Consider the following 12,761-nt stretch of genomic DNA (forward strand, 5'->3'; position numbering starts at 1 on the left):
ACAGGTCAGCCCATGAGCCTGGGAAGAGCTGAGTTCTGACTTTCTGCTTTTCTGAAAACATGGATTTATTTAAATTTATTCTATTCAGTATTTGGTGTACATGGGGAATAGAAGTCTCCCAGCTTTCTTTCATTCTGGAAACCTCTTAGCCATCATTGGTTTCAATATCATCTTTCTGTCAATCTTTCCTGCCCTGGACGGAAGTCCTCCCTATCCGTCCTCCATCTATTACCTACTTCTTCTATGTATCCTGTAATCACTTTATCTCCCTGGTGAGCTTCTGTATCTGTTTTTTTGTTCTTGCACTTGTGTTTTAATTGTTTTAACTCTGGGCTTTTGTCCTAAGAAAATTCTTCAGTACAACTATGCAGGGTTTTTGGGTTTTTTTTAAGATTTTATTTATTTGACAGAGAGAGAGAGAGCACAAGTAGGCAGAGTGGCAGGCAGAGGGAGAAGCAGGCTTCCCGTTGAGGAAGGAGCCTGAGGTGGGGCTCGATCCCAGGACCCTGGGATCATGACCTAAGCTGAAGGCAGCCACTTAGCCGACTGAGCTACCCAGGCGCCCCACAACTATGCAGTTTATTGACTTTGTAGTCAGCTAGAGCCCCCACATCTACTGATAATTTTTATCATGATGATTATATTTTCAACTCCAAGTTTTGTTCATATATGACAGAATGCTTTTATTGAAACAAACTTTGGACTTCAGGTTAGTGCTGGGATTATAGAACAGTTGCAAAGATAGCACAAAAGAATTCCTTTATACTCTGAATCCAGATTCCCATGTTGTTAGTACAGAACCTACATGATTATTATACGTTTGTCACAAGTGATAACTCAACAGTGATGCATTACTTTTAACCAACCTCCATATTCAGAGTCCCTTAGTTTTACCTAATGCCCTTTTTGGTTCCAGGACCCCATCTGGGATATCATATTACATTTAATCACCTTGTCTCCTTAAGCTCTTCTGGGCTGTGACATTTTCTCAGACTTGCTTTGTTTTTGATGACGTTGGCAGTTTTGCAAAAAATACTGATCAGGAGTTTTATAGATGATCACTCAGTTTGTATTTGTTTGATGTTTTTCTCATGATCAGACTTGTATTACAGGTTTTGGAAGGAAGACCACAGTGTAAAGTACCCTTTTCATCATATAATGTGAAGAGTCCCAGCTCTCAACATGAGCTGACAGTGAGGTGTTGACCTTGATCACCTGGCCAAGGCTGTGTTTGCTAGGTATGCCCACCATAATGTTACCTTTCCCCCTTTCTATACTGTCCTGTTTGGTAATACATCACCAAGGATTCCCCACCTATGGATGATCCATGAAGCATGACCCATAGGTGGGGGGCTGAGCAAATCCTTCTTGATGAGGAAATGTCTACATAAGCTCCTTGGAATTCTTCTGTATGGGAGATTTGTATTTTATTTCCCATTTACTGGTTCATGCAGTCATTTCTTTGCATCAGTATGGACTCAAAGTTGGTTCTAGTAGGAGAGATTTAGCATCATCTTTTAAACTTGAATTACCCACAGGTAGATCAGAGGAGGTACTTTCTTTGGAAATAGGAAACTCGTGTGTGTGTGTGTGTGTGTGTATTAGAATAAATTGTCAGGAAAATCTCTCTGAGGTATGAAGGGTTGGGCAGGATCCCATATGAGAGGGCAGCAAGCACTGGGCTGACATGATGGATCGTTGGCTCAGCCAGTGCAATGCCTTGCTTGCTCCCGGAAAATGAAGCTTTTGGTTCACGTCGGCACATGGTACTTGACAATCAGGTCCACGTTTTCTGCCCTCTTCAATAATTGAATTCTACATCATTTTGGCAAGTTTTTTTTTTTTTTTTTTTTTAGTGAGGAAATGTATATAAAACACAACACAAAATAATGAAAGCATAATAATAAAATTTGGCTTAGAGGACATCTATTAGGAATTCTTGATGTACATAAATATCTTTATGGGGGATTTCTTGGAAAGGGGGAAGAATGTAAGAACACAGAAGGTGAATGTATACAAAAATCCGTGTGTGTCAGCCCAGGATTGAGGGAAACCAGAGCTGGAAGCCTCTTTGCATTTGAATAAGAGATTCATGTTGGAAAGTACAGAAAATACATGCTGTGTTCTCACTTATGGAATCACACTGAGGGTTCTCTCCATGGGGTAGAGGTGCATGGAAAGCTTTTGGGAGTCAGACAAATAGACAAATACAGCATTAGAGAACAATGCTAATCTGTCCACAATGGCCTGTATGTTGTCAGCGGGCCTTTGATGTCTGTTTGTGGGCACCACATTTTACATCTTGGGTTAGCCATTCAACCCCCTGAGATGTCTTGATTGACAAAATAAAGACCTTGGGCCATTCATCTGTTAGATCAAAAGACTTGGAGGCTCACCATTTTCCCCTTAAACTCTCGACATCCTATGATTGATGTAATCTACATTCACACTTGTGTGTCTAGTTTATCCATTTACATGGCAGTGTAATATTCTGTTACTACTCACCAACACCTTTCCTAAGACTGTGGTGGGGTACAGTATCTGAGTTGTTAGGAATTATCCACCTGGCATCTGGGACTCCCAAACCTCAGCATCTGATTCCTAAAAGCACAGGTCTGGCAGGAATTACAGGTAGAGATTCTCTTTAGGGTATTCTTTGTTCTTTATTTAGACAGTTTACAATTTCAGTTAAAATTTACATCTCTAACCATTAACACTCTAAGGATTTAATAGTTGCACTCATGAAAAAAAAAATACTGTCAACAGGGTTTGGAGAAATAGCCCCTCCTCTTTAGGTCCCTCTCGGTAAGTGATGCACTGGGGAAGTGAGGTGGTAGCTGTGAAGGTCAAGTTCGTGAGTTAAAATCCTGTGTTCCACATGGAGGTAAAGACTGCATTTCCCAGTTTCTTCCTTCCATGAGAGACAAAGCCACATGGGTCTCATTTAATCAAAGTCTAGGTCTTGCAGGGACAGGGGGAATGATCAGCTGTTCTAGATGGCGAGGTAGAGGGAAGGAAGACTTGGGCCTGACTTTGAAATTCTGAATTTCCAGCAAGTTCCATAGGAACTTGCCTGAATCATGAATCATGTAATTGCTTTGAGTCAATATCCTAATCTGTACCTAAGAATAATCCCCGCTTTGCTCATTTTACGCTGTGGACTGTGAAAATCTCAAGGTAATACAGGTCGATCTGTTCAACACAAACTGTTCAGTAAATCAGTAGGAGGCTAGGTAGAGACCCTACCATGGTTTTTGTTTCACAACGTCCATGTACGTTGTTCCTGTTCCTGAAAGCCTACGGTGCATATGGCGGTCAGTACAGATGATCTCGGCTGCAGTCCCATGACCCCTGCGAACTGTGCTTGGGTTCTCTATGCCCCAGACTCTGCTCCGTTGCCTCTGTTGCTGTTGGTTTGTTTTCTTTCAGGATCAATGTGGGTGCTCTCAATATAAAATCTCATGTTTAATTTCTTCCTGGATGCTTAGCTTTGCCTACTGACACCTAGAATGGACCCAGCACCCTAAAGTGTCCAAGATGAAATCCTGCTACTCCAATGTCACGTGATCTTCTAATTCTACTAGTGAGCAGAAAATGTCCAACCGCAGCCACCGCAGATCCTAATGCACCATATACTATCAATTTCCATGCAAAGGAAATGTTTTCAGTTCCTAAAATCCCTAGTTGCTTAAAGGGCTCCCGTTCCCGGGTTCGCCAGGCTCTGGCTCTGTGGCCGTGGGGACCAGTCTAGACCTACCATGGATTTGTGTCGCCATGTCCCTGGCAGTGTGGGTGGGACTTAACCAGTAATAGAAAAAAGAAGAAAAGGTGGCAGGAGAATTAAGATGGGAGCAAGAGGAAGGGCACTTCCCACCCATCGGGGTACCATCTGCGAGCTGACTTCAGCCACGGGCTCAGTTGCTCTTTTAGAAAGCAGTGGGTTATGACAGCTTTGACCCAGCCCAGATGAATCACAGCAGTGAGGGTTACTCTGAATCAGGGACAGCTCCCCAACCAGAGTCCCAGGGGCCACAGGCAGGAAGTCAACAGGTATCAGTTAATACCACTAATAATAAAAGAAGACGTGCGTGCTGAAACTCTGGATACAAAAATCCACCTTTGGGGAGAAAGCCAACAAGAAGTTAGGCATATAAAAATCCTCCGGCCAAATCCACCGTTGGCTTTGAAACAATACCCATGAAAAGAAAAGTAGCAGCTGAGTTTGGTTTGAAACCAGGATACACAGCTTGACTCTGGTTACAGGGAATTTGGCACAAGCTGAAGCTGCTGTGTGTCGCTGCCTCATCTGAACATACATTTTTGTTTAAGTGAGTTCAACAGTGTCGAGTGAGGCCTGCCTGCCTGCCCTGGGCTGCAGGGGAGTGGCCTGCAGGGGCGAGGCCTGGGCTTGGACTGCCAGCTCACTCACAGCCTGTGTGAACCAGGGCATGTCCCTCAGCCTCTTGGAGTCTTGATTTCCTCACCTGTAAAGAGAGGGTGGGGTAGTAATCCTACTTATTTTTAGAGTTTTAAGAAAAAATGTAATTCATAAGGTGCCAAGTCCTTCACACACAGCTGTCAACAGTGGTGCAGGTCTAAAGCGGTAGCTTCACCAACAGAAGCCTGCCTGCCGGATGGTGGGCCACGCGGCTGGCTGGATAATGCAGAGGTCCGTGCCGTCCATCAGCTTCTCAGGTCCTCCAGGGAGGAGGAAGGCCTGGGAAGTGAAGGGGTGGGGTTTGGATTCCGGTATTTTTTGTGGGCCGGTCGAGAAGCCTATTCCCAAAGTAGGATTCCTAGCAGGTGTCTGGACAGGTTGGTCCATTCTGAGATAAAGACATGGGATGGCAATGCTTGTTAAGATGAAAGTCTTAGTTTGACTTTGAAAATGCACTTGGATGAAGCCTTATTGCTGGGCGGGCAGATTCCAGTGCACGTTAAGGCGAGGTATCTCTAGGGACAGTTTAGGCATCAGAAAATTAGGAAGTAAGTGTTCAGTCCAGACCCCATGTAACCCCAAACATAAAAGGGACTTGCATTGCTTGATAAATGTCACCTCTGATCACATGAACAATCTTCTCATGTCAGAGGAAGAATGGATAGGGCTGAGCCAGGCAATGATCTCCCAGTAGCTGTTCTCCCTCTTTCCTCAGGAAGAGAACCCCCCAATTTTATTGTCATTCAGGCATATGGCCCAGATAAAGACTGCATTTCCCAGTTTCTCCCTTCCATGAAGGACAAAGCCAAGCCATGTGGATCTTGTGGGGACCAGGTGGAATGATCAGCTGTTCTAGAGGCCACTCCTAGGTTGAAAGGCTAACTCAGTTCCAGAATGACCTGTAGTTATCTACAAAGGGGTGACAATGAGGAAAGAGGAGATATTTTAGGAAGCAGAGGGAACAATAATATTCTGAGATAATAAAAGAAGGAATTAACATTCACCTTCTGAGCTTGCGTTCTTCGCTGAAACAGCAGGGGTGTATTTCTCTTCATTCATGTTGGTATGCATATGTAAATCACTCCAGTTTTATTAACGGACATGATTCTTACTGTTCATTGCAGTACGCAGACCCTGGTTGGAATGCCTGGCTCTTCGTTTGGCATCAGGATGTCACAGGGCTGTTTTCTTGGGCGCGGGGACATGGATCCCTGGCATGTGTGTGCTTGGGCAGCAGAGTTAAGTGTCCAGGCCCACTGCAGGCTGTAACTTCTCACCCAGTGTCTTCCATCAGGCGTGTGGGTACACGGAAGGGACACCGAGGACGTAAGGGGGTCCCTTGTGTCCAACAAGCTAGCAATCGATGGCATGGGCTAACTTTCACCCGACCCAGGGCTAGCTCCTGTGAAGGAGCGTGGTGTCACCGGGGAGGCCTGTGTTGGCCAGACCACCTCTGCATCCAGTTAATAGCTCACTCTTCACAGAACTGATTTCTGACCCCAGAGGTATTTCCGAGTGTTCCGGTGACTGCACTCAGCACTGAGTAACCGGGGTTAACACAAAACTCAGCACGATGGCCCCTCGAAATGCTTCTTGCTTGGGTCTCCAGGTCATAGATCATGCAGGGAATTCAATCTCCCTTCAATAGAAAGATTAATGTTGTGACCTCATGGAGGGTGGGGGAGCCCTGTCTGAGTTGTGTGGATCAGGCTTTGGGGCAAACCGGCTCATCTGGTGTGAAAGTGGCGGGAGGCCGTTGCTCCTACAGAGACTCTGATGATCCTGCCTGAGCGTCCAGCACAGATGGATACACTGTGCAGGCAGGGAGAGGAAACTCTCCCCATCGCCACAGGGATGCCATGGGCCCTCTGGCTAGTGAGCCGAATTTTCTAACGCCATGAGCTCTTGTAAGGTGAACATACCGAAGCATGTTGTCCAAAACCCACTTGTTAACACACACTATCATGTAACAGGCGGGATGCAGGGGCTCCTGGAGCTGCCTGGAGGAGCCCCTGTTTGGGGACCCCTGGGTGGTCTTGTATGTTCTGCACAGATGCGGTTCCTGGGCCCCTGCTTGCACTCCACTATCTCTGCCTCATTCACAAGCTCTAACATTATCAACCTCAAGGCCTTTGGACACTGGGGGGTTCGGTGTCTGAAACTTGGCTTCTATTAAGGCTTCTGATGAAAGGTGCACTGGATTTCCACTTCAAAATTTATGCATATTTGGGGAAATAATCCATTGAATGTGATGTGGTGAGCAGAGTCATTGGCGGGAACATCAGAAGCAAGGCTGGTCTTCGATGGCACTGGACAAGCTCGAGGGGTCACGGGGAGCGGGAGGTGTCTGCAGTTTGGGATTGCACGGAATGTGTTCTCTGCTCCCTGTGTGGGTACTCCAGGTAGGTAAAGAACAACGCGGTAAACCAGAGACCCTCACGGCCCCTCACCCAGCTCCTAAGAAAGCCAGGAAGGCAAATCCCCCATTTGGATTATGAATTTTCAGGGGACAGCAGGCCATCCTATGGCATCTGCTATACACCAGAGAGTGTTTATTCACCTGTTGAATCTGCACCACCACTGAGGGAGAGGAAGTAGATGAAGATTCCTGCTTCACAGGTGGGGACACTGAGACCCAGGGGTGTGAAGGGACAGCCACAGCCCCGGCGAAGATTTGCCCTGCTCTCCCTGGGCTCAGCGTCCGTGTCCTCGCCACATCCTCCCCCCTACCCCCCAGGAGCCCCTGCGGGTCCTCAGAGCACTGTGCTCTAACTGACCCCCTGGCTTCACCAGCTTAGCTGCAGGAGATGCGCTCAGACCACTGTGAGTCCAGGAAGAACCATCTTACAAAAGTGATTTGGTCAGGATTGGTAAACCTAACTTTTTTATGGTGAATATCCACCCCGTCCGTGTCTCTGGACACTCAGCTTTCTGAGAACACCATCTTTTTTTTTTTTTTTTAAGATTTTATTTATTTATTTGAGAGAGAAGGAGAGACAAAGATAGTGACAGCAAACACAAGTCAGCAGGGGCAAGGAGGAGAGGGAGAAGCAGACGCCCACTGAGCGGGGACCCCGATGCGAGGCTTGATTCCAGGACCCTGGGATCATGACCTGAGCCAAAGGCAGACACTTAACCGACTGAGCCACCCTGAGAACAGCAGCTTAACCTCCCCTAAGAGAGGATCACTTGTGGGCTTTTCGATGTTAAGTCCTTCCTTAACAATTAGTTGTTAAGCTAAATATATGTCTTGAGCTTTTTTTCCCTCCCACTAAGGAATTAGGAAAGTCGAGGGAGACAGCATGCCTCTGGTATGGCTTCCTATCAGCACATTAAGGAATGCAACTTCGTCTACACCCCAGCAGTCCACACTCGGTTGTCTCATGTTTGCACGTTTGTGGCATGACTCCCCGTATTGCAGCCTGCCTTGCTCATGCCGCTTTCATCAGATGGAACCCTTATTCTAAATCAAAGCTCATCGGGCTCATCTGCAGGCATAGGAATCACCCCCAACTCTGACCATCCACCTCCAGGACCAGAACTGTAAGGGAGGGCTCCCTTTTCCCTACTCCCTCGTCCCCTGCACTGGGCATTTTGTGGAACTGGGAACCTCGTACTGTGGAAGCAGCTGTAGGTTAGTGGGAAAGAATATGAATGATTTAATGAATGTAATTAAGGAGTCTTGTTTTTACAAAAACAGGTAGCTTGAAATGTGGTCAGTTCCACTCAACAGAATTGCTGGATACTCATAATCTTGTAGGGTCCCATGACCTCAGATTTCCAAAAACACGTTTTTCTTCCTCTGAGCACCTTTTTTTTTTTTTAAAGATTTTATTTATTTATTTGAGAGAGAGAGAATGAGAGACAGAGAGCATGAGAGGGAGGAGGGTCAGAGGGAGAAGCAGACTCCCTGCCGAGCAGGGAGCCCGATGCGGGACTCGATCCCGGGACTCCAGGATCATGACCTGAGCCGAAGGCAGTCGCTCAACCAACTGAGCCACCCAGGCGCCCCCTCTGAGCACCTTTTATGCAGGGGTAGGAATGGCTGGAGGAATGTCAGCACAGAGGACACTTTACAGGTTTTGTCAATCATTTGCTTTGATTTTGATTTCTTTGGGTTCAATTAAAGTGCATGTGTGTGAGAACTTCCTAGGCTGTCTGTGAGGATGGGGGAGAAGAAGAATTCCTTGCCAGGATGGGAGAGCAGACATGTGAACCCTAGGGGACATGGGGGCTGGGGGGGGACCAACTCTACTGTGCCATCTCAGCCCCCTCAGCCCTGCCCAGGCCGCGCCCCCTCCGCCGCGCCCCCTCAGCCCCAACACCCGGACCAGATTACCATGCCTTCTCATTCTGCAGTGAGTGAGTGGGAGTCTAAATCATCTGCAAGCACTTCTCCATCTCGAACAATGACAATTCTGTATGCAGCACAATAGTTCCCAGCGGAGAAGAAATATATTTTTCTGAAAGCAAATTAAAGTCAACTCAATGTTCATTGAATTCAGTTCAACGTTAAATGCACGTGTTTGTTCAGAGAATCATTACATCTCCCTTAATCCTGAATCCTTCCTGGCTGTCAGAGCAGGCAACCCTCCTGCACAGTTTTTTTTTTTTTTTAAGATTTTATTTATTTGACAGAGAGAGAGGGAACACAAGCGGGGGGAGCGGGAGAAGCAGGCTTCCCGCGGAGCAGGGAGCCCAATGCGGGGCTCGATCCCAGGACCCTGGGATCCTGACCTGGGCCGAAGGCAGACGCTTAGCGACTGAGCCACCCAGGCGCCCCCTCCTGCACAGTTTTCAGGGCACTTGAGCAACGTCCTTCTGGGGCCAGGGGATGGGCACAGGTGCTCTTAGCGCATCAGCCACTGTTCATCTCTTGAAGAGGCCGTGACAGTGAGCAATTTCTTATCTCAGTTGCCAACCTTCCAGTTGGGGGATCTATGAGCTAATGGTTTTTCTGTCTTTTTCTTGAGAAATAAGAAGAGAAGTAGATTTGTGCCCTGGACTCCTTAACTGCGTCTGTTTTTAAATTTTAAACAAATTTTATTCTTCTCTTCTCAGCTCCTTAATCAGCATGTCTCCACCCTGGATGTCTGTTAGTGCTATGTGGAGAGCTTTGAAAATACCAACGACACTGTTTGGGACCAGGCCATCTCCGCCAGGGACTCGGGGAGAAGGCTGAGCCTCTCCTCTCTTGGGTAGGGAGGTTGCTGTTCTTGGTTTTCGTATTTGTGATCTCCACTGGGATTCTTATGGGGAGCTCAGCTTGGGGACCACTGCACATGTACTCACGCTTTCTCGGGGCTTTCCGGATCTTCCCCCACAGCCCTGCCCTTGTAATTTACTGTCTAAGGCATGATTCTCTAACTGTGGTGCTCGGACTAGCGGCCACAATGTTGCCTGGGAAGGAAACGTCAGTTCCTAGGCCCCATCCCAGCTCTGCTGGCTCAGAGACTCTCCGGGGGTGGACCCAGCAATCTGCGCTGTTATCCAGCCCCCACGTGAGGCCGATGCGAGCTGAAACCCGAGAACACCTGTCTGAGGCACCAACTCTCTGCTTTCCGCGAGCAATTTCACTTTTCCAGCTTTGGCTTCCTTCTGCCGGTGTCCATCTGGACGTCCCAGCAGTGCCTCGTAATCATGTCAAATAGTAAACCCACATCTTCCCTCTTTGCCTCTTCTAAATTCCTCACCAGGATTCTGGACTTCCAGGCTCCGTATCGGAGTCTTCTCAGCTTTACTTTGCTCCTTCTCCTGGCAACCACTTTGTCCCCAAGTCCATGTGCTTCTGCTTCACCATTGCTATGAGGCCTGGCTTTGCTCGGATTGTTACAGCCCCTCTCTCCAAGGGAACTGGGGCTCTGCCTTCCCTCCCTGTTGTCATCTTTGCTGCTGATCTTGGGAAAAACCTCTCAGATCTCATCAACCCCCTCTGCCCTCACTGCATACCAGAAACAAACACATCCACCAATTCATCAAAATCAGTGCCAGATGCAACCCCTCCGCCCACCCCCCATCGGGCGGTGTGACCCTCATCCATGCTGGTTTCCCCTCCTGTGCCCCACTGTCAGACCCTGGCCGCTGGGAACAGTCTCTTGGTTTCCTGCCTCTGCTTCTCATATCACACTCCTGCTTCTGCCGACATCGCTTCTCCGTCTGATCACTAGACCCTACCAGCAGCCATCCTTCAGGCTCAGCTAAACTTTGTCTCCCACCTGCAAGTATTGGCACCCTTTTTGATCCTTTAGCATTTTCTTTGCAGCATTTATAACACTTGACATATTAATATGAGTTCTTATGAGTTCTTATGAGAGTTCTACTTTTTACAACAAACAGAACATAAACTCAAAAAATCTCCTCCCTCTCTCTTCACTAGAGCTTCATAGATGGAGTAAGCATTGGGTAATTCCTGTTTTTCCTCTTAGATTTCCACTTACTTCCTTAGCCACCTTCCTGGCTGTCTGCTGCACACTTCTGTGCCTTACCACAACCTCTCCAAACAAGTCCCTCTCGATTTCTCTAATTTTCTTTATGATAGTCCTACTCTCAGGGAGCCAACCTGAATCCTTGGAGATCTTTTCACACTCGTCTCTTCAGTCCGCATACCCGTCATTTGCTTAGACACGTTGGTTCTTCTCGTTTATTCTTCGTGGTTTGCCTCTTTTTCTCTGGTTCTTATGCCCTAAGTCTAGTAGATTCCCTTATCAATTCATGCCTGTTAAATGTGTGGCAAACGCAGGCTGGAACCGGTGTTTGACTAAGGGCCCCTTGTCCCGTTAGCGTATGCACGGAGAGCGCAGTGCGTGTCTGAGCGCACGCACAAGCACTTGCACACTTAGCCAGGCACATTTTCTCAGATCTTGCAAATTCCCTAGACCAATATTAAAATTAAAATGGGATTTTACCAATTCTGTTTCCAGGGCAATTTTGCGTCCTCTGTTAAGATTTTCAAAATATTTATTATCTGGGAATAGTTTTTCTTCCAATTTGTAGCTCCCCGGAGCTTCTATTTTTAATTTATTTTAACTTAAATATCCCAGGGCACAATGCGCTTTCCGTTTTCTGTGTTAGGGACACCCAGACACAAACTGGGCCACCTCGGGATGCAGCTGCTCAGGCTTCAGGAGGAGTCAACATCGTGTCCCAGCTGTTGGTACCAGAGTCTCTGCTCACTCGGCCACCAGGAGTGCTCCCACCAGCTTCCTGCTTTACACCTGCCCACGTGAGAGCCCAGTGTTGGTCCCCAGGAGACACACCTCAGTTCTCTCCCCACGCAGCACCTGGCCAGGGAGCTTCTGCCGCTCAGAAAGCCCCAGCCGGGGAAGGATGGGGAGCTAGCTCCGAATCTCCCCTCCAGCACCAGTCTGCCTCCCATCCCTTCCCTCCAAGACTCTTTGTTTTAAGGTGCAATAGGAATGCACAGCACTCCCAGTAACTTCGCTCAGTATACTCTCAATTGTTTCCTTTCCTTTCTACTTTGGAGGCGAGTGAGTTCAGAGTCTCAGAGCAGTTTGGGCCATCACATGTGCTGCAGGCGTGGCTCACCATCCACCCTCAGGGGGTAGCATGACTAAGATACTTCTCAGCTTTGTGGCCTCAGCTGAGACCAGAAAAAAGGGTTATTTAATATCTGGCTACTCAGTTGTAGCCAAAGGTGTATGACGCACCATAGAGAAGCAAGTTCAAATACGGATCAAAGCTAATTCACTGCAGAACTGGTGAGCCCAAGATTTCACTCCGCTCAGCAGCATCTCCCCACAAATGGCCCGCATCCAGGGCTAGCATCCCCTTGCTCCCCAATATCTCCCCCTTCCACTCTAACCTCCAGCCGTGCCAGTTTCCGGTGCACGCTCGCGTGTGTCTGTGAGCACGCACAAGCACTTGCACACTTAGCCAGGCATGTTTTCTCAGATTTTGCAAATTCCCTTGACCAATATTAAAATTGAAAAGGAAATTTTACCAATTCTGTTTCCAGGGCAATTTTGCATCTTCTGTTAAGATTTTTGAAATATTTATTATCTGGGAATAGTTTTTCTTCCAATTTGTAGCTCCTCGGAGCTTCTATTTGTAATTTATTTTAACTTAAACATCCCAGGGCACAATGTGTTTTGTGTTTTCTGTCTGATCACACTGCAAGGTCTTGGGATGGTCCCAAGGGAGCAGAGGCTGGAATCGTCATTTCCCAAAACCCCACTTCTTGGTTTTTAGATATCAAATGATAGTTTGTCTCTGGGAAGATTGCCAGTGGCTGTGGATCTGCAGCTCAGGCCTTCGTCAGATTCTGGGACATTTACTAGGCATCTTACCCAACGTTGACAACTAG

Source organism: Mirounga angustirostris, unplaced genomic scaffold, assembly GCF_029215605.1.
Source record: "Mirounga angustirostris isolate CCGP_5_RB_7025 unplaced genomic scaffold, mMirAng1.0.hap1 SCAF_7, whole genome shotgun sequence".
Classification (NCBI taxonomy): domain Eukaryota; kingdom Metazoa; phylum Chordata; class Mammalia; order Carnivora; family Phocidae; genus Mirounga; species Mirounga angustirostris.